The sequence below is a fragment of the Papaver somniferum genome, chromosome 2 (assembly GCF_003573695.1).
Source record: "Papaver somniferum cultivar HN1 chromosome 2, ASM357369v1, whole genome shotgun sequence".
In the NCBI taxonomy this organism is placed as follows: Eukaryota; Viridiplantae; Streptophyta; class Magnoliopsida; order Ranunculales; family Papaveraceae; genus Papaver; species Papaver somniferum.
The window spans coordinates 171718609-171740603 of record NC_039359.1 but is presented as its reverse complement, the minus strand read 5'-3'; positions in this window follow the sequence as shown (position 1 = coordinate 171740603).

Sequence of the window (21995 nt, the reverse complement as noted above, 5' to 3'; positions counted from 1 at the left end):
AGTTCGAACCACTACCAGTTTCTAACTCTACCCTAGTTCCTTCGTTAGAAGAGCCTCCTAAGTTGGACCTAAAACCATTACCAGATACCCTGAAATATGTGTTTTTAGGCCCGTCTGAGACTTTACCTGTGATTGTAGCATCCGACTTGGATAGTGATCAGGAAAGTAGGCTAGTGAATGTCCTTCAGAATAACAAGAAATCTTTAGGGTGGACCATAGAAGACATTAAGGGTATAAGTCCTACTGATTGTATGCATCATATCTATTTAGAGATTGACACCAAACCTTCTAGGGAGATTCAACGTCGACTGAACCCTAATATGAAAGAAGTAATTCGAACCGAGGTTCTTAAACTATTAGATGCAGGCATTATCTACCCCATTTCAGACAGTAAGTGGGTCAGCCTCGTTCAGGTTGTTCCCAAGAAATCCGGTATTACTATAGTACATAATGATAACAATGAGTTAATCCCAACCCGGGTGACCACGGGTTGGCGTGTCTGTATTGACTATAGGAAATTGAACAAGGTCACTTGGAAGGACCACTTTCCCCTTCTCTTCATCGACCAAATGCTAGAGAGATTAGCTGGACGCAGCCATTATTTCTTTTTAGATGGATACTGCGGTTATAATCAGATTGTCATAGCCCCAGAAGACCAAGATAAAACCACTTTTACCTGTCCCTTTGGTACCTTTGCGTATAGACGCATGCTTTTTGGGCTATGTAATGCCCCTGCGACCTTTCAGCGTTGTATGCTAAGCATATTTTCTGACATGGTAGAATGGTTCTTAGAGGTCTTTATGGATGATTTTTCAGTGTTTGGTTCGTCTTTCGATGAGTGCTTGCATCATTTTTCATTAGTTTTGACTAGGTGTAAGGAAAATAATTTAGTGCTTAATTGGGAGAAATGTCACTTCATGGTTCGTTCACGAATTGTTCTAGGACATATCGTATCTTCGAAGGGTATAGAGGTAGATAGATCCAAAGTTGACCTCATTAAAACTTTACAAGTCCCAAAAACCGTAAGAGATATTAGGTCATTCTTAGGGCATGCAGGTTTTTACCGTCGATTTATTAAGAATTTTAGCTTAATTTCTAGACCTCTTTGCAATTTGCTTCCAAATACGTTAAGTTTGTCTTTGATGATGCTTGTTTAGAGGCTTTTGAGAATCTTAAGAATTTACTCACTACCGCCCCCATAGTCCAGGCACCCAACTGGAACCTACCCTTTGAGATCATGTGTGATGCTTCAGATTATGCTATTGGTGTTGTGCTAGGTCAGCGAGAAAATAAGTTACTTCATGTGATTTACTATGCTAGCAAAACTCTGAATGATGCCCAATTGAACTATACCACTACGGAGAAGGAACTATTAGCTATTGTGTTTGCCTTAGACAAGTTTAGATCCTACCTCTTAGGTTCTAAGGTCATAATCTTTACTGATCATGCTGCTTTGAAGTACCTTCTTTCCAAGAAGGATACTAAACATAGATTGATTAGATGGATCCTATTGTTGCAGGAATTTTCCTTAGACATTAGAGATAAAAAAAGGTGCAGAAAATGTAGTAGCAGACCACTTGTCTAGGCTTGTCGTGGATACCCTTAATGATTCTCCTCCTGTTAGGGATTGTTTTCCTGATGAACAACTGTTCTTTGTTACCCAAGCACCTTGGTATGCGAATATAGTGAATTATCTTGTTACTGGTCGAATGCCCCAACATTGGGGGTAAACAAGATCGTTCTAGGTTTTTATCCGAGGTGAAGCACATCTTTTGGGATGATCCTTATTTGTTTAAGTATTGTCCAGACCAGATTATTAGGAGATGTATACCTGAGAATGACCAGTCCAGTATTATTTCCTTTTGTCATGATCATGCTTGTGGGGGTCACTTTAGTGCTAAGAAGACTGCTGCTAAAATATTGCAGTGTGGATTCTATTGGCCTTCGTTGTTTAAAGATTCCCACAGTTACTGTGTTACTTGTGAACGTTGCCAGGAATTAGGAACCATTTTCCGTAGGAACATGATGCCCTTGAACCCTATTTTAGTTGTTGAGGTCTTTGATGTATGGGGTATTGACTTTATGGGTTCGTTTCCTAATTCTTTTGGTAACTTATACATCCTTGTCGCTGTAGACTATGTCTCTAAGTGGATTGATGCGGTTGCGTGTAAGACTAATGACCATAGGGTTGTGATTGAGTTCTTGAAAGATAATATACTTAACCGTTTTGGTACACCGCGAGCTATAATTAGTGATGGAGGGTCGCACTTTTGTAATGTACCTTTTAGGGTTTTGATGAAGAAATATGGTATTACAACATAAGATAGCTACCCCATATCATCCACAGACTAGTGGTCAGGTAGAGGTTTCCAATAAAGAGATAAAGCGTATATTAGAGAAAACAGTTAATCCTAATCGGAAAGACTGGTCGTCTAGGCTTACTGATGCCTTATGGGCTTACCGTACTGCGTTTAAGACCCCCATTGGAATGTCGCCTTATCGGCTTGTGTATGGCAAGGCATGTCATTTACCTGTTGAGTTAGAACATAGAGCTTATTGGGATGTTAAGCAGCTAAATTTTTCACTTGACAAGGCATGAGCCCATATGAAACTCCATCTCAATGAGTTGGAAGAGATTTGTATAGATGCTTACGATAGTGCGAAGGAGTATAAGAACAAAATGAAACTTGTTCATGATAGAAATATTTTAAGAAAGTCATTTTCTCCAGGTCAAAAAGTTCTTCTGTATGATACCCGCTTGCATCTTTTCCCTGGGAAGTTACGTTCTCGGTGGATGGGTCCTTTTATTGTTCGCACTGTCTTTCCTCATGGAGCTGTTGAGATCGAGACACAAATGGAAGTAGTTCTTCGAAGGTTAACGGTCAAAGATTGAAACCCATTTTATAGCCCTTTCCTACAGGTGATGTTGAGGAGGTCCCTATGGAGGACCCTGTTTACCCTTGATTGACCATCGAGGCGATTGTATGTTGTATATTAGCTTTTGATTTCTCTCTTCACCCAGGTACTATCTTTCCGACTTCTCTGTTTACTGATTCCTCATGTTACTTTGCTCTTTCATTAGAAACATTGAGGACAATGTTAGATTTAAGTTTGGGGGTGGGGAAGAAACTTTTTGTTAGCTTTTAGTTGCAATAAATAAACTCCAGAGCCTAGAAATTTATGCTTATTAAGGTTGGCACTAACCAATCTAAGTGGATGGGAACATCTTGGTTCTAGGAGTTAAGGAACCAATCTGATTAGATGGAAACATCTAAAGAGTCTATTCATAAAAGCACAGAGCTCAGGTGTTATAATTAAAAAAAAACATGGTAGTTTCGCCATAACTCGTTGAATCCTAATCCCTTCTGTTTTTATTTATTAAGTGATTTGGTGGGGCACACGACTCAAGTACTTACAATTGCTAGGGTGAAATAGGGTGATTGAGATACCAAAAAAAAAAAAGTTTGAGAACAGACCATCAGACCAACCGGAATAAATTCAATAAAGTCGACCACTGGTGCCCTTGTATATGCCAGTTGTATTGACCTAGAGTTAGGTTTATCGACCACTGGTCCCCTTGTATATGCCAGTTGTGTTGATATTAGTCAGACCGGTATCTCAGTCCATTAGGATAGGTTCATCTTGGCAGAGGCCTTCAGACAGATATGGGAAACACTGTTCACTTTAACCATCTATTTTTCTCTTTATCCATCTTCTTAATCTTTCCATATGATTGGTTGACTCCGGTTATGATGTCTAGAAACTATCTGAGTAGAGATCTGTCACTTATATATTAATTATAGTATGTTGAGTGCAAACTCGTGTACAACAATTGGAATTTCGCATCAGGGTACTTCCTCCTATAGTCAATGATTGTATGCTAACCAAGGAGATTCTTTAGTGCCTTCCAAGGTTCTGCGTAGATAGCTAAGGTCTGGAGTAAAGGTTTTGTGGGTACACCTCTGGTAAACCCTCCGGAGACAACACTCCGCCGCTAGGGACACCTAGCAGTTTAACAGCTTGCTGCACATGCTAAGTGTAGTCATTTTATATTAGATTTGCTCGAGGACTAGCAAATAATAAGTTTGGGGGTATTTGATAGACACATTTTTGTGTATGAATTGTCCTCAGTGTCTCTATTCTAGTGCTTGATTTTGTACTTATTATGGTGTTTTTATGTTTGTGTAGGTGTTTTTGGAGAAATACACTTGTGTGGAAAAAGTTGCTCAAAAAGTGTTATTTGGACCCCTGGAGGGCTTTTGCTATACGGACCCCGGATTTGGCTAAGGGGCACCCAAGGTTATGCGTAGCCAAAATTCATCCTAAGCACCCAAATTTTTCCTCAGCACCCATCTGTTATTCGCACCCCAGAACAGGATAAGGGGCACCTCTCATCTTCACCGTTTGAATACAGTTTTGGCGGGAGAATTCTTCACCGCCTGCGTAATTCTCTGGATCGATATTTGGACGAGATTCTTGAGGAGTTTGTCCTGGATATTAACTGGCATCAATCTTGTACGACAAAACAGGGTTGGTAATCACTCCATATTCGATAAAACAGGGTTTAATCCTTGTGTCAAGCAAAACAGGGGAAGAACATTTACTCGAGGATGTCACGAGATTTCTGGTTATGTTTGGGAAGATTTCTTGTGGACTGAGCGTGTTTGATACATGTTGGGATGTGTTGAAGAGTGTTTGGATGGAGGTTGACTACAACAGACGCATGGAGAAGACAAGAATGGAAAGAAAATATTCCCGAGAATATTTTCTTCACTGCCGAGTAAAAGGAGATTACTGTGAGTTATTACACATGATTTTCTTCACTTGTTGAGTATAAAAAGCCTCTTGGAGTATCATAGAGGGGTGAAGGAGAGTTTGGGGGAGATTAGAGAGCTGAAAAATCAAGTTGCAGGAAAACTGTTTTCTGCTGGTGCATTGAAGAACACGAAGAACTTTAGACGCACAGAGACAGTCGTTTATCAACAGTGACAATGACAGAGGGGTGAGGGTCGTATGCTACAATATCAGTGAAAGTTCACATATATCGTTCTCTGTAACAGCTGGTTTGTAACACTTATAACTGTTACAAACTCGCTTTTAATTATTTTCTCCCATATTATCATCCTTGTAAGCACCTTTTGAGCAATGAATTATCTTTTTGAGTGTGTTTCCATGATGAAGAGCTAAACCCAATCCTTGGGGCGATGGAGGAAGCTGTTTTTTCGGTAGTGCAGAGGTGGTTTTCCTTTTATCAATAACCACAGGGTTGTTCGAATCATCATTATTGGTTCCATTATTCTAAACTTCGGCATTTAGTACCTAATACGAAGATTACATGAGATTAGAGCAATCTAAACATGGAAACCAAATGGAATCATAAACTACAGCATACAAGTGGTCTAACATCATCAAATTTCATCATTATGCATTCAAGACATGAAAAAATAGCGTGAAAGTCATAAAAACGCGTTTTACAACAAGCTCGTCTGAGAGGATTTTACACCGCCCTGTACAAAACGATGAACTGGGAGCAATTGGTGAAGAATATAAGGTTGAGTTATTTAAAATTATCTTCGTATGGATGTTATATACAACATATAAAAATTTCATAGCAATTGGATGAATGAGTAAAAATATGTGGTAAAAACATTGGACTACATGACAACTGAAAATCTTCTGAAAGTCTCCTGGAAGTTCACTATTTCGTCGATTTCGACCCCTAAACGTGTTCAAAACTTAAAAATCTTCTTATTAAAAAGCATGGAAATTTTTTGGGCATGAAGATACATGGGTAGATCGCAAAACTTTTCGTATATTCACATGAATTCTCATTCATTCATTAATAAATCAAGAAATTTATGCTTCTATGGATAAAAATCAAGAGAAATACTTACTTGGGTGGTTTCTGAAGCGTTCAAAGAACCTGAATTGCCCGTATCAACATCAAGAGCACCATTGCTTTCATTCGGTGTTGAGCTCTGGGAATTTTATTTATCACCATTTTCCGAAGATGAACGAACATCACCAGTACTCTCCACTTCCATGGCGACATCCTCCTGGATATATTCTCAACAATTAGCATTTTGTCTACAAATCATCATAATTGGCTATATGAAGAAATACTTACGACCTCTTATTCATCACTCAAGTCAGAAACTGTTTTCCCAGCAGCAGAGAACTGAAGACCGTCAATACTCGATGGAGTGAAGTTCTACAACGGAATAACAAATATTGGTTTTCTAATCCTAATAATGCGGATGAGAAGAAGTCACAACAAAAGAAATATTGACAACTCACTAAGGAAACAACTTGGGACTTTATGGTATTCGGTAACAGCTTATAATTTTTTTTCCTGCCTTCTCCGCCACAAGCCTGAAACTTGCCACAAGCCAGCCGGCTCGGTGGCGAACTTTGATGGCTGAGATTTTATCTCATGATGAAGGGTATCCGTTGATTATGGCTACCTTCTGTTGTCCCCTGGTAATGGATCAATGGCACCTTTGGTGCATGCCAGCGGCATTGCAGCATGGATGGCATAGCTCGTGCATGTCAGTGGCACAGTGGTGCAAGTGGCGCCTGGCGTAGCCATGGACACTAGATTTAGGCGCCGGGTCGCCTAAAGGTTGCCACAAGTCTGGAAATTTGGTGGCAAACTTGGATGGCTGAGATCACATCTCATAAGGAAGGGTTGTTGTTGATTATGGCTACCTTTCGTTGGCGCCTGGAAATGGCACAGTGGCGCCTTTAGTGCATGCTAGTGGCGTTGCGGCATGGCTGGCATAGTTTGTGCATGCCAGCGGCACGATGGTGCAAGTAGCGCCTGGTGTAGCCATGGCCGCTGGATTTTGGGCACGTTGGTGTTAGATTCAATCGTGGTGTGGCAACATCAGTTCTAATGGTAACATTGATCCCCATGTTCTGTGGAACATTGTTTGGCTCGGTTGGCGCAAAAACTTTGCATAAATTAGGGTTTGGCATTTCAAAACCCTAATTAGCGTATATGGAATATAGTATACAGTAGGTGGCACGTTTGGCATGTGCACTTGGCATGCCCTTTGGCGTGTGCGATTGGCATGCTTTTGGCATGTTCAGCATGCTGTTTGGCATGTGCGCCTGGAATGTGTGTTTGGCATGTGCGCCTGGCATGCGCGTTTGGCATGTGCGCCTAACATGTTTGTTTTTGGCATGTTTGACATGCCGTTAGCATGTTGGAATGGTTTTGGGAAGCCAACTTGGTAGGGTAACCTTGTGACACAATTTCCAACCTTTTTTAAGTTGTGGCAGGTTTAGAGCAACCTGATTGGTCAATGAAAGCAGGGAGTCGGCCAAGTATGGGCGTGGCCACCCTTTTGGTGCGCGTGGCAGTTTTAGTGCGACCTGATTGGTCGATGGGAAATAGGGTCGGCAAGTATGGGCCCAGCCACAATTTATGTGCATGTGGAGAGTTTAAGGTGACCTGATTGGTCGAAGGAAATAGGGTCGGTTTAGGATGGGGCGTAGCCAATGGAAAATGGCGCCAGTTGGCCAAAGGTATGGCCACGCCTTTCTTTGTTGCTGCTCCTATCCTGCGGCTCCTTGTTTTCTGATTATGGGCAAGATTTTGCATCTGCTAATCCATGGCGGATTAATTACCTAGTTTTCCTAGGCTAAATTTCGACAAGCAAGGTCTGATATACTGCGCAAGGCGCAAAACCCCAACTTTTGCAAATTAGTCAGGATAATTAATTGAATTCTATGTGTTGACACAGAGTTCTTTTAAGCTCGTTGACAGAGAGCAGCATGCTTTCTGATTGAATACCTTATGCAAAGACCTTATCCTTGATATTTGGAAATTCGTGCTACTCTGCTGCGAGTGAACACAAATTTTCATGCCATATCAACATTAAGGATTCAGCCGGGGAACATAGCACAAAAAGCATTCAAAGAAACTTATATTAATTGAGTGGAGGCAAGGTGCCAAAATTTACAGAATGCCTGGGATTGTCGCTACATGCACCATTATGGGTAAATTTCATAAGAGTGTATTGAGTTGCTCAATAAATGTGCCAGTGAAGAGGTTGACACCCATGGCTCTGTTTCCTTATAGAGTGACGTCACATCAGATGTAAGGTTTTACAATTCTAACCCTAAGCTAAAAACCACCATCAGCATTAAGTCCCCTGCTTAGCTCGTAACAGTGACATTGTTGCGGGGTAAGCATGAGATGGTGACAAACAAGGATAAAATCGAAACGCCAATTCATGAAGAGATTGTCAGGAAAGTTTGGCTAACCTTTGGCAGGAGGTATGAAGAATCTGTGATCTTTGCATTGGTAGCTTTGCGTAACTCTGGCTTGGCCATAGGGTGTTGGCGTCATCACTGAAACTTTGGCTATTGATTGGCGGAGATGGCACTGCGATTTGGTCCGCGTAACAGGTGTTGGTTAGCTAGGTCATGGAATGTGCGGAGGTGACGCTTGGCTTGGAATGGTGGAGATGGTGCTGCTTTGGCTGGTGAAGATGGCGCTGCTTTGAACGGCGAGGATGACGCTACTTTGGATGGGATGCGAAACGGGAGAGATGCCTGCTAGGACGCGGACTGTTGGTGATGTCTTGGCCACGGATTGTTGGCACTATCTTGGTCGCCGACTGTTGGCGCCATGGAGCGTTGCCTTCGCAGGCCCCGTTGCCTTTTTCTGTGCATAGCTCAAACAAGAAACCTTCCTCCACTCGAACTCGAAAAAGTGCTGTGTCTATAAAAGGCGCTACCTAATTCTTTGTTTTTGTATTGTTGGCTTTGTTTCCACGTCTTGGTGCTAGCGGCAGAGCAGTAGCAACAAAGCAAGCGAGCATATTTCAGGTACGTATATCGATGTTTCTTCTTCTGTTTTCTTTTCTGTGTTGGTGTAAACCCTAACCATAGGCGTGACCTTCATAAATTTACAAAAATACTTTAATATAAATGATTCCTCTTCACTAGTAGTATTGTAGTAATATTAGCCACCACATTAATAGAATTGAATCCAATTATTAAGCAAAGTAGTCATGCACGGGAGGTTGGCCGCCATTAATCTCTTTTACAGAAAAACCATCTTTAGGGTTTCCTTTTCCTTTTGAGGTCGTGACCACAATTTCTGCGGCAGAACACATTATTTCTTTTTGGCGAGAGCATAGTTCCTACGGCAAGACACGGTTTTGTCCAAGGGCATGTTTTCCGCGGAAAAGTATGGATTGTGGAAGTAAGCATCAGTCCCCACTCTCTTGGCTATGCGTGCTATGACTTGTGGCTAAACAAGGTTTCCCGTAGAAAACTTGCCGTGGATTTTGATAACTGTACTCGATTATGACAAAGCCTTCATACACGGTTTTTTTTCTTCTCAAAGTAGTGACTTTTCTTTGTTTTTGCTTCATTGTAATTAAGAAGTATAAAAGGATTTTGTTAAGATGTCACCTGAAAGCAGTCCCACCGCTGCGTCGAAAAATGCTAGCGTCTCTAAACCGAATATGGATGATGAGTTCTTCACAAAGTCTTCCACAATTAGGAGGACACGTCCCAAATATGTTGCGATCCTTTTGACCGGTTCGAAAAATGAAGGAGACATCCAATCGGTTCGACCAGGGCGCATAATGCGGTTTTGTCTTCAGATAAAAGAGTATCTTCTTATATCGACTTCAAGATATGTCAAAGTCCATTGCAGTCTTTTGATAAATGGATGTAATTCATGATAAGTCAAGACTGCGTGAAGACCAATCTGACCAAGGCGCAAATCATCAATGGTGTCATGGCTTCTGCAACACTTCGAATCAGGAAAGACATTGCGGGCTTGGTCACTTTTATCTCCAGATGGTACCCGGATACTCACACGGCCATACGTAGGTGGGATAAAATGACCATTTCTTTGTAGAGCGTAGCTATCTTGCCGAATCTTCCAATAACAGGGAATCTTAACATCACTTTGTCTGATGAAGAAGAAAAAATGCGTACCATCCTTGTCGAGAAGTCTACAGGATTCGTTCGGAAGTAAAATGAGACGAAGTGCTTCTATAAATGGTGGGTGTCTGAATGGTTCCCGGGTGAATCAGAGTCAAATCAGGAGCTGAGTAGTACGCTCCATGTTGCAGCATTTTTGGCTTTGTGGCTATCCAGAGACTTTTTTGATGATGGCTATGGAAAGAAGGAGATAAGACATCAAAATGGAGAAAGGTGTCATTCTCCCTATTGGTGGCTTGTTTCTTGGCTCTTTGTAATCATTTGGCCGCAAACATGCATGCTTCCAATGGTTATATGAAAGTAGACTCGTATGTCCACGTTGCTTTCCTCTAAGCGTAGCTGTGGGAGCACTTCAAAAATTATGCTCCTAACCCGCGAGATTCATTTCCTGAATCCTATGGCGGCTCTAGGATACTTCGTTGGTGGAATAAGCGTCCAAAAGCTGGATCAAATCTCATTGACTTCCTCAACAACGCTTATGAAGTTAACTTTCGTCCCTAGGCTTCGGTCCATGCATCCATAGTTCATGCGAACACTTTTTCCTCTTCCCCAAAAAGGACTTTGCTTTCTATTGAAAAGAATATGAGCGTTGGAGAAATCACATTCATGCGAAGATGTATCCCCGGGAACGTGCCGTCTTTTTTCTGAGGATCGTATGAGGCCGTTCCTTATAACATTGATAGGGATGCTCTGCATATGAGTTTTGACCAAGGAGTCCCATTTATTCGTCAGTTGGCGACTCTAGAAGAATTGCTATCAGCTTCTCTTGATGCCAGTGTCCTTGCGCCGGGTAAAAGTCTTCCTTTCCTTCTTCCAGAATGAAATCCAGCTACTACCTCCAGATATAACATATTTTGACAGGATGAGTTTCTTGCCATCCACGGGTTCGTGAATGAAGTGGTGAAAGATCCCCGTGGCAAGCCTTCCTCTGCGATCTTGGCGAAGCATCCATTATTGAGGGAGCTTCCCACAGTTAAGCGGAAATCTCTTAGCCCAGATACGAACAGTCCCCAGAAAAGGTAGCGAAGGTCGAAGAATCGTGTAGGAGGCTCCCAATTGGGTTCGACAGCTCTTGTGACTTTTAGTTCTTTAAACATGCAAATAAGTATAATTTTCTTGGTGGTTTGGTTGAATTGCATAAATTCTCTATTTTGCTGCTGAACATCTGTTCTTCTTTTAACTCAGGGTCTCGACAATTCGAACATCTTTGCCAAACTTGCCCAGGGTCAGAAAATGGCACCTATTGAGGAAGGATCCAGTGACATTGAGTCTCTTGAAGGTGGGGAATAAGCTGGAGAGGAGGAAAGCTCAAGATCCGGTGGAAATGAGAAGAGCATCTCTGAATGTAGCGATGAGTCTTCTTCTAGTGAGCCCTCAGACGAGCCGATGAGTTTTCCACGTGTTTTTTTAGGGCTATTTATTTGGAATAAATGCTCAATCGATAACATTGCAGGATAGAAACATTCTTGGAGATAACCCTAAGAGAGAGAATCGTCACAGTGAAGACATAGCTTCGTCTCCAATTATGGAAGCCGTACCCGCTGGTAATCTGGATATGGAGGTTGATCGTCCTGGAGAGGTTGCTACGCTTTAAACGGTGAATAATGCTTCTGTAGATGATGGTACGATTGTTACCAAAGAACCCTTTTTGGTTGCGGGTTCAGCTGCAGGCGCCGCTTTCGTCCCTCCATTCTTGACTCCTTATGAAGATCACGTGCTGATTGGAGGTTTCAGTGTACCAGTTAAGTATGAGGCGATGTATACCAAGATATGGAAAAGGTATGGACATATTTCCACATCCAAAAAGATCACTAGCCGATTTGCGTTGGTCAAGCACGTGGAAGAAGCTTTATCTTCGATTTATGACATGTGCAATGTGACTGGCCATACTGTTTCTGGAGATGTAGTCTCGAGCTGGAAGTTTCACCGGTATATGTGCGTAGACTTTGAGTTCAACGTCTCTTGGTTCTGTGAAGGTTTTTCCGAGATCCAAAAGTTGCTGGCTGAAGCAATCGAAGGTCCCTCTGCGGATGTGATCAACCAACAGGAAGCAGAAGTCAAAAGGTTATCTCAGGAGTTGAAGCTGAAACAGGCGGCTCTTCAAAGCGCGAAGGATGCTTTCTCCAAGAAGAACGAACCATTGTTGAACGATTTCCCTTGAATATCTTCTGTCTTCTGAACTTCCTTTTCTTAGTTTTTTTTTTTGGAAAGCAAAGAAATGCCTAGTTCCTGGTTTGATTTTCTGTTTTTGGATTTAATTGATGATTGCTTTCTGTGAGGGTTTTTGGATTATTTTTTGGAATGAATTATTACTTTTAAGACAGTGGCACCCTGATCGCCGTGAGTAGCACAATTATTCAAGAAAATCCGCGAAACCATGAATGTTGTATTGAAGGGAAAATATGGGATAGTGTGAAATTTGGGATAACATGGTCATCGACTTCCATTGTAAATACGTAAACTCAGACAATAGATCGTGTAAACGTTGTCTGACAAAACTTACTCGCTTTTAGAGTTTTTTAACAAAACTGTATCTTCATAGCACAAATCCGAGCTTTGTGGTGAGTCGTCTTGGCTGTGAGAAGTCCCCAGTCATCCTTCATTGTCTGAGAAAATTATCTTCAGGTCGCTTTGTATTAGAAACTATCAAAAGATGCTCCATGGCTCGATTTGGTACATACACTTGAGGAGGAGACTTTCCGGTTGAGTCATGGTATGAGCTCTCGCTAGTATTTTCATGGTTTGTTGCTGATCCGGACTTGAGTTCTACCATCTTGAGATCGGGATTGAAAAAATGGACTTGGAAATTGATATTTCAACCGAGAGATTAATCTCCAACTGTGGTCACCAATTGTTTGAGGGTGAAAACGGTTTCTGCTGGTTTTGTTAAATTCGTGTGTGTGGATGAGAAACGAGTCTAGACCCTAAACAATGTACTGCACAGGAGTACTTTTTATTCGAGAGATCAATTTGTACAACCCTGGCCTAAACCAAGAAATGGCCGTTCCAGGCTTGCTTCGGTCACAAAGTGAAGGATAAGGGTTGGTCTTAGGGAGGGAAGCGAAGAGAGTGTTGAGACCAGACTAGTTGATTCCGAAGGTGTGGTTGTTTACGACTTGTATCAGAAAGTAGAAATGTCTATCTGAAATCTATCAGGTGATTTCTGGATACTGTGTTGCTCTCCTGACCAAAACTTGTTGTTTGGTGGAAATAGGTAAAACCTATTTATACAAGTCGTAGTAAAACGTACCCTGGTCTCATAGAAAGTGGAAACGATTGAGTAGTGGAAGAGTGGAGTAACGTGTAACGTCATAATTTATGCTTCCACAATGAAGGAAACGTTTATACCATTACTTCTTGCCATTACTAACCGCCCTTCTTCATGACACTTTCTTGTAACAGGCATATTGCACGTCGCACGCTGTAAACCGCCAGACCAATACCCTGATGAGTATCCCCCAGTTTGTGACATGTTTGATGTCTCGAGTGTTTTCGTGGAAAAAAATGTAGCACTTTGCTACGTGTGGCAAGTTAAAATCAAGAGGCTTGCCGCATGAAAATAGCATGCGATGCTATTAGGCTTGTCTTGGCTGGTCACCTGAAAATTTCCACAAGCCTGAAAATAGCATGTGCGCCTACCATGTTTTTTTTTGGCATGTTTGACATGCCGTTAGCATGTTGGCATGGTTTTGGAAAGTCAACTTGGTAGGGTAACCTTTTGACACAATTTCCACCCATTTTAAAACTGTGGCAGGTTTAGAGCAACCTGATTGGTCAATGAAAGCAGGGATCCGGCCAAGTATGGGCGTGGCTACCCTTTTGGTGCACATGGCAGATTTAGTGCGACTTGATTGGTCGATGGGAAATAGGGCCGACAAGTATGGGCCCAGCCACAACTTATATGCGTGTGGAGAGTTTAAGACTGCCTGATTGGTCGAGGGAAATAGTACCGGTTTAGGATGGGGCGTGGTCAATGGAAAATGGCGTCGGTTGGCCTAAGGTATGGCCACGCCTTTCTTTGTTGCTGCTCCTATCCTGCGGCTCCTTTTTTTCTGATTCTGAGCAAGATTTTGCATCTGCTAATCAATGGCGGATTAATTACCTAGTTTTCCTAGGCTTAATTTCGACAAGCAAGGTCTGATATACTGCACAAGGCGCAAAACCCCAACTTTTGCAAATTTGTCAGGATAATTAATTGAATTCTATGTGTTGACAGTTCTTTTAAGTTCGTTTCCAGAGAGCAGCATGCTTTCTGATTGAATACCTTATGCAAAGACCTTATCCTTGATATTTGGAAATTCGTGCTACTCTGCTGCGACTGAACACAAATTGTCATGCCATATCAACATTAAAGGTTCAGCCGGGGAACATAACACAGAAAGCATTCAAAGAAACTTATATTAATTGAGTATATGCAAGGTGCCAAAATTTACAGAATGCCTGGGATTGTTGCTACATGCACCATTCTGGGTAAATTTCAGAAGAAAGTATTGAGTTGCTTAATAAATATGCCAGTGAAGAGGTTGACATTCATGACTCCGTTTCCTTACAGAGTGACGTCACATCAGATGTAAGGTTTTACAATTCTAACCCTAAGCTAAAAGCACCATCAACACCAGCAATAACCGAAAATCCCTTGATGAATCGGTGATAATAACCATCCAACCCCAAGAAACTCCGGATTTCAGTTACTGTCTTTAGTTGCTTCCAGTCTGTCACAACTTGAACCTTAAGAGGATCGATCGAGTTACCAGCTGCTGATATGACATGACCTAGAAATTTCAACTCTTGCTTCCATAACTCACACTTCTCAAACTTCACGTACAACTGGTGATCTTTCAAAGTCTGAAGCACTCGATGAAGATGTTCTGCATGATCTTCGGGAGTCTTAGAGTAAATCAGGATATCATCAATAAATACGATTACAAACTGATCCAAAAATTCCCGAAACACACAGTTCATCAAATCCATAAAAACGGCAGGTGCATTTGTCAACCCAAATGGCATCACCAAAAATTCGAACGAGCCCTAACGGGTCACAAAAGTTGTTTTTGGAACATCACCTTCACGAATTAACACTTGGATGATACCAGTCCTCAAGTCAATCTTAGAGACCTAATTAACTCCTTTCAATTGATCAAAGAAATCATCGATCCTCGGTAAAGGATAATTCTTAACTATAACCTCATTCAACTTACGGTAATCAATGAACATTATCAACGATTCGTCTTTATTCGCTACAAACAATACTGGTGCACCCCAAGGAGAACTACTTCGTCTTATGAATCCCTTCCTAAGTAATTCTTCAATTTGCCTTTTCAGCTCACTCAGTTATACCTGTTCCATTTGATAAGCTTTGGCTATAGGTGCAGTACCAGGTTCTAACTCGATACAAAACTCTACCTCCCTCTGTGGCAGCAAGCCTGGTATATAGTTGAACACCTCTTGATATAAACTTACCACTTCAATAGACTCCAATGGCATACTCTCCGTCGATGGATCCTCAAGCAAAGCACTACACAACTTAAGAGTCTTCTCCGAACTTCCCGACAAGTCAGACACAATAACATCACTTTCCTCAGGAATAGGAAAAGTGATTGTCTTAGCATAACAGTCTAACTTAGCATGATGGGAAGCAAGCCAATCCATGCCTAAAACAACATCGTACACATCTAGATTCATAACAAAGAGATCTGAAGCAAAATCTATCGTGACCATACGGATAATGCACGACCTATACGTATGATCAATAGACGCTGAACCACCCATCGGTAATATAACACCATAGGAACAACGCTCTAACACAACAGGAAAAGTTTTCAGAAACATAGCGGATATAAAAGAATGAGTAGCTCCAGTATCCAAAAATACTCTACCATGACGAGTGTGAATAAGGAAACTACCTTCCAACATTACCACCGGTCCCTTGCCATTCTGAGGTAAGACAACATTCAACCGAGGCTGAGGCTGGTTCTGTACTTGACGTTGCTCTGACTCAGCAAAAGGAGCTTTGTCCTTATTTGGACAATCACGAGCCTTGTTTACTGGTGTTTGGAAATGATAACAAGGCTCCTTAAATAAATAACCTTCAGTTCTCATGGGCTGAGGTGCGTGAACCATGTCTTTAGTACCACTTTTCCCTTCGTCTGTTCGTGGATTTTTCCATCCCTGATTACCTTGGTGAAAATGACGTTTCTGTCCAGCATTCCCACCCTTATTATCCTTCTTCTCGGTAACCTTGGTATCCACTCTACCAGTCTTCTTCTTCTTCTTCTTTTCCTCTTGAATCCTCAAGCAATGTTCCTAGCACAGTTAGCAACCTTGGCATAAGTATCAAAACTGGGGTTCCCAAAGATGTGTCGAGCAATACCATTATGCAATCCACTCAAAAACCTTCCGATCTTGTCTTCTTCGTTAGGAATAAGATGAGCAGCAAATAACGACAAGCGGTCAAACTCGCACTCATATTCAACCACTATTTGATCTTCTTTTTGTTTTAGCTCTTCAAACTTCCTAATCATAGCTTGGCGCTCGGCTGGCGAAAAAAGGTGTGCAAGAAACAAATCTTTGAATCTGGTCCAAGTAACCTCCATTGCATTAACTTTCCTGCCCATCGACTCCCCCCATGTTGTTGCATTCCCCTCCAATAGAAAAGCGGCCATCCCTGCTTATAAGCCTCGGAACAATCAAACTGAGCTAGTATCCGATCCACTTTGGTGCACCATTGATGTGCCTCAGTTGCACCTCCCTTTACTATGAACGAAGGGGGTTTCATCTTTAGAAAATCTTGGTAATACTGAACCCAAGACTTCACATTTCTCTCTACAATTACAGGTTCATTGATTGTTGGAGGTGTCACCGTTTACGTACCTCCACGTGGACCAAGCCTATGATATAATGCCGTTGTGACTGCAACATTCAACATTGACTGAAGATTCTCTAATGTTAATGCGTTTTTCCCACCCTCACCGATACGAACAGATCGATAGCCATCTGTGGACCTAGTCCTCCAGTATCGAGAGCTACCAGTTAACCTAGTCTCATTTTCACTACGAGATCTACTACCAACATTGCGTGAGTTACTTTCTTCCACATAATCCTCAACAAAATGCTCACTTCTTCGGCCACGACCTCTAACACAACCACGGCCTTCAGTATTATGTCTACACAACCATCCATCCTCTAAGAATGGAAAGAAAACAAGAAACTACCAACACATATTAACACAAAGAAGACAATCAAAGTGCTCCTAAAACTCGTGCATAACGTGATCAAACAAGACCCTACACCCGCTCCCAAGGATTTATTTTACCAGGGCTCTGATACCACTCTGTAACACCCCATTTCGAATTTTAGGACGGCCGCCCTAAATCCCAAGTGTGGCATACTCATGGACCACTTTACACACTCAAAGCGTCAAGCCAACAAATGGAGATTGGGCTTTTGTGTGGAGCACATTGACAACAACCCATAAATAAATGAATTTTATTTAATAAAACTGATAAAAGTTGTAAGGTTTCATAAAATCTTTAAAATGAAATTAATCAACGACACGCAGGTCGGCTCCCAAAATTAAATTAAAAATTTATTTAAAAGAAGCAAAAGTCTGGTGTTAATAGTAAACAATAAAAAAAAATTAGCTAATTAAACACTTTGCAATAATAAAGAAGTAGCTTTACGGAACATGGAATTTAACAAATTAAAATTTTAGCTAATTTAGAAACCTACAAGCCAGGTTACTTCATGGTCACAGTTTTCTGAAGAAAAAATAGTAAGTTGGATCAGACCCCAACTAACAATAGGCTCTCACACACTTATAGCCTTTATAGATGATATAACAAATCTCAACAGTTCATAAAAATTATGAAAAGTAAAACATTTATAAGGAGAACATTTTTCTGAGTTTTCTAATCAAAATCACAACCATCGAAGTAAATTGGACTAATGGGGAATTGACTCGGTACTAGCCAAACATAGGTTGTTTTAATTAGTGAAAACATGTCGCTTTAAAATTAACCATCTCAAGATCCGTTTTCTAAATACCGACTACCCCTCTCTAGTTCTTTACTCTAACCGTAAGACGCACCGTTTCAGCCCTTGAGTAGTCCAAATAATTCTCCTACCGTGTGCCGGAGAAACTAAATGTTGTCGATCCCAATACAAGATAATAGAGCCATATCTTTTAGGCGACCCCTCGGTCATCACCTAATAATCCATGGGAGTCGATCCAATTACAGGCAATGGTCCAAAAATCAGTAAAAACAATTCCATCACGCATAGTCATTTAAATGTCTACTATTTAACATCCCTAAGCATGGGCAGCCAACAATTACCAAAATCTTTCATTTCCTTAAAACAACTTCTCATGTAGAACTAACGTCTAACTGTCATGTACACACAAAAATGTATATGAAACTTAGTTGCGCAAAACACATCTACCCAAATCAAACCCGTTAATAACTTGTAAAGTGCAAAACAACTTTAAAGTTCAGAGTAGCATCCACTGTACTCGCATAAGGGATACCCCAAATTGTGCTAGACACAACAACATCCCGAAACATATGATAAACAATTTCCAGAAATCAACAACGTCAATTCTAAATATTCTATTGTACAAGTGCCAAATAGATTCAAAACTCATCCCACCATTAAACAGGCACCAAAATTACATAATAATTAAAGATACTAAATATTAATCCACCTCTAAGATGGTCTATTACATCCCATAACATAACAAGGAGATCTTAAATTAAGTATGGGTAAATATTAATATACTTATATGCTAAGTTACTGCTCATCAAGATACACATATCCCAAAGAAAATAAATCAATAAAACGTAGCTAGTATCTACCTCATCCATGAAAGCAAGCCTGATATTTAAAATTTCGTTTCATATTAATCTAGTTGAGGTTTATTAGACCACCTTTCTCTACCTATAGTTCCTTTGTCCATGGCGTTAATATTTTTGTTTACTAATTTTTTTTCTTTATTCTTGGAGTGATTTCACAGAAATAAACTCAAATCCTTCTTCCTCCAAATTTTGAGAAAATTGATTTCCTAACACTCCTTTAGATTTATTAGAAAGATACTGTTAGAGCATTGCTCGGTTGAACCCACCAAGCATTGGTATATCAAGTTTGGTTGTCATATTTTAGTGAACCAAAACTCATTTAGAGAGTCTTTTGATTATTTAGTAGAGTCAACTTCGTATAGGTTAGCTAGAAAGTTATTAGGATATGAGACTTACAAGTATTACTCGAAGACTTAAAGAATGCGAAGAAGTAAAGAGCTACATCGACGACATCATCCTTCCTCTTGAGGTTCGTAATATTTTGACTTGAACTGTTTCATTCCTAACGTATCTTTCAAGTCGTGCTATATTGAAAACATAACTGCGAAGCTGTGAATGATTATATTCTAGTTAGACGTAGTATTAAAGAATTATAATACGAAGTATAACACCTATCTTTTGAACTTCGTATATAAGACATCGACATAATCGTATGAATGCTATTATGATTATGTATGGGTATGGGTGAAGATTTCTTCCTAGGAAACAATGTTTTACATTCGTTTAAAGGAAGTACAATTCATAAACTTTTTTTGTGAATCGAAAGGGAAATCGCTAGGCTTATTGGTATTTTATTCATTGCAAATCTTTGGATTACGAATATGTGTGTTTAGTATAAATGCTCATAACTTGTTTATGTATCTTGGTAAAACTATTCACAACGCCTCACTTATGTATCGGTATGACTTTTATTAGTGAAACCAATCTTAAGTAATCACCTGAGATGGTATGATCGATATTTGTAATTGGTGTGACCAAGCCTGGTCATTGGGTAACCGATCCTAGTACTTGGTGGGACTAATCACAAGATGTGTAATCGATCCTTGTAGTAGGTTAACAAGTTTTAGTAATTGGTGAAATCGATCATATAACTTGTGCAACCGATAACAAGTAATACCATGAGATAGTGGTAACCGATCCTGGTACTTAGTTAGCCATTTTATGGAAACTAGTGTAACTGATCCTAGTAGCCACTTGAAGGTAGAACCGTTAAACCCATGAATTGTGATTGAATATTTTTGATCAATCACATAGTTCTTGGAAATCAGATGAACCAATTCTAAACTCGTTTGGAAGTGTGGCAAATCGGTTCCAAGATTGTAAAGATGAAAAAGGATTCACAAAGTAAAGATATTTACATACATTGAACATGTGCAGTAATTCTTATCTATTATTGTTCAAAGATATTCCTTAATAACTAAAGGAGAATCCCGGATCGAAATAAATTGAGAATCTTTTAGTTAAGATTTTTAATTTTGTATGCTTTTAATTTCCAGCAATTAAATGCATATCTTTAGAAAATAAAAATTGGTAATGCGCATTTTCTAATTGGAGATTTTCTACTGAGATTTCGGTCAATATTTGGACAGAGCATTTCCAGGTATTATGAAAACCGATTTTGGCTTTATTGCATATCTTTGAGAATATTCGGTTTTGGAAATTCCTTGGTGTCCAAACTTTCTTGGTCTATAAATATTGAAGTTTGCATTTCAAGCAAACTAAACCTCAGAGCCATCAAAACTACTTAGTTGTATTGTTACTGGTGGAGCCGTTTATTCGGAGAGGAAAGTACCCTAATTAGGCGAAATCTCTTACGACCGCTCGTTTTAAAGACTTATTTGGGATTGAGAAGCTCTACGAGTACCGGTGGTGGGAAACTAGATAATTACAGTTTATTATTAGTTTTCGATTGATTTGATTGACTAACGGTTGTTGAACTTTGATTGCACCTAGTTTGTTTATGCTTGAGAATATTCTCTTCTGGTATAAGATTCACTCAAACTAGATCGAAGTATCGACGGGGATCTTTAGATTGTTTGTAGATCTAAAGACGTCTTGGGATAATCCATTGTTAATAGGCTCCATTCCGTGTGTGATTGATCACAAGAGATTCAAGTTGTTTCTGTGCAGGTGTTTATTGAAGATCTAAGAAGATTTGAAGAAAAAGAAGATTTCTTATTTGAGTTCATAATCTTTGGTGTGCACAAAACTTGATCGGCTGGGGATCCAACTATAATCGGTTTATCTTTTGATAGATTGGATTGATTAGTTTCGTAGATCGGCATCAATACATTTATTTGTGATTCATAGTATTGATTGCATAGTCTAAACAATTACTTTGGTAGTTTTTGAATAGATTGATCTAGAACCTGACAAAAGAGTTTATTGGTTAAACAGAAGAGCCTTTTGTCAAACTCATATCACGTTGTTTGAAAAGTGTTGTTAACGAATAGATTTGTTGTTCCTTTACTGTTTGGAATACGAACAGATTTAGGTTAAATTAAAACAATAAAATTAAAAAAATAATTAATGAGATAACTGTCCGTTAAAATTAACCAATAGAATGGTTTTATTACGTGCACACTCTTTAAAGGAGTGTGCACAAAATTGGACTCCTCAAACGATAGTAAACCCGTTTTTTCCTCACCAAATTTCCAAACTTCTCATACGTAACCTAAGATGAAATAAAATAGGGTAATAAAGTTTTCTGCTTAAGAAAAAACAACTAAACCTAGAAAATCAAATAACGCTTTCGTTCTCGCTATTTATCCCTTTCTTCCTGATAGGTTCATCTATCGTTACTCTAGTTCACATGTAGTCTTAACAGAGCAGATGGTTTTGCCATTCAGGTATTTATTCGGTTTTATAATCTTGGTTACATGTTTGTTTCTTACACAAAGTTAGTGTGCTTTTTTTATCTTGATCTTATTTATTATTTTTCACTTGATGATGGGTTTTTAACTATGGAACCAGGGAGACTTGGGTTTGGTAGCGAAAGTAAGCTGTTTATCTCAATCTACTATGTACAGGGTGATATCCCTAATGACTTCGATTCATGGTCATATGGATAATGACTTGAGCGTTCTTTTTTCTGTACCAATCTACATCGGGTTCTTCTTCCTTGTGTCTTTTGATGATAGGTTTTAATGGTTTTCCAAAATAACATCAGTATTT